Below are 1026 nucleotides of genomic sequence, written 5' to 3' on the forward strand. Positions count from 1 at the left end.
GGAAACTTTTGAAGACATTGGCGCAGGCTAAGATTTCTTAAATAAGACCCCTAAAGCACAGACAATAGTCTCTAAAATAGACAAATGGAATTACATCAAGGTAGAAAGCTTCCTCACAGCAAAAGAAACTACAACTAAAGTAAAAAGACAACCCTCGGCATGGGAGGAAATATTTGCAAATTATCCCTCAGGTAAAAGATTGATATCTAGACTATGTAGGGAACTCAAGTAGCTCACCCATAAAAAAAGAAATAATCCAATTAAAAATGGACAAATTAATTGAAGAGAAAACTCTTCAAGGAAGACTTATGAGTGACCAAGAGCCATATGAAAAAAAGTTCTAAGTCTCTCATCATAAAAAAAATGGAAATTAAAACTACAATGCAGTCCAACTTTCCATGATTGTTATTTGTATTAAACTATAGCAATGTAGTTTTTAATCCATTGAACCAATCAGTATCTTTTAGTTGGGGAATTTAACCTATTGTCATTCAATGTTATTATGATAAGTGAAGAATTATCACTGTCATTTTGCTACTCTTGTTGTTTTTTTTTTTTTTTTTCTGTTTTGTTCTCTTACCTCTTTTTTATATCCCTTTAGTTTTCCTGGTATTGTAGTCCCTTACTATTTTCTGAAGAGCTGGTCTAGTTTTGGTGAATTATTTCAGCTTTTGTTTATCCGTAAATTATTAATATTACTTCTTCCTATTTGAAATATAATTTTACCAGGCATAGTAGTCATGGCTGAAATGTTTTTTCTTTCAGGATTTTAAATAGTCTTTTCATTCTTTCCTTGCCTGCATTATTTCAGTTGAGAATCGGGAACCAGCAGTTAGCGTAATGGCTGTGTCGCTGGACTCCCATGTAGTCGACCACAGTTTGCGTCCCGGACCTGGTGGCTTAAAACTCACACCAGGCACCTGTGCGTGCGTGCCCAAGATCCCGAGAGGAGAATGGAGGAGAAGGGATTGCAGCGTGACCATCCCCTCTGGGGGGTGATTTCTTGCTTTCTGTCTCTTGGTCTCT

This window comes from Tupaia chinensis, unplaced genomic scaffold (genome assembly GCF_000334495.1).
Source record: "Tupaia chinensis unplaced genomic scaffold, TupChi_1.0 Scaffold000037_20, whole genome shotgun sequence".
Lineage (NCBI taxonomy): Eukaryota > Metazoa > Chordata > Mammalia > Scandentia > Tupaiidae > Tupaia > Tupaia belangeri.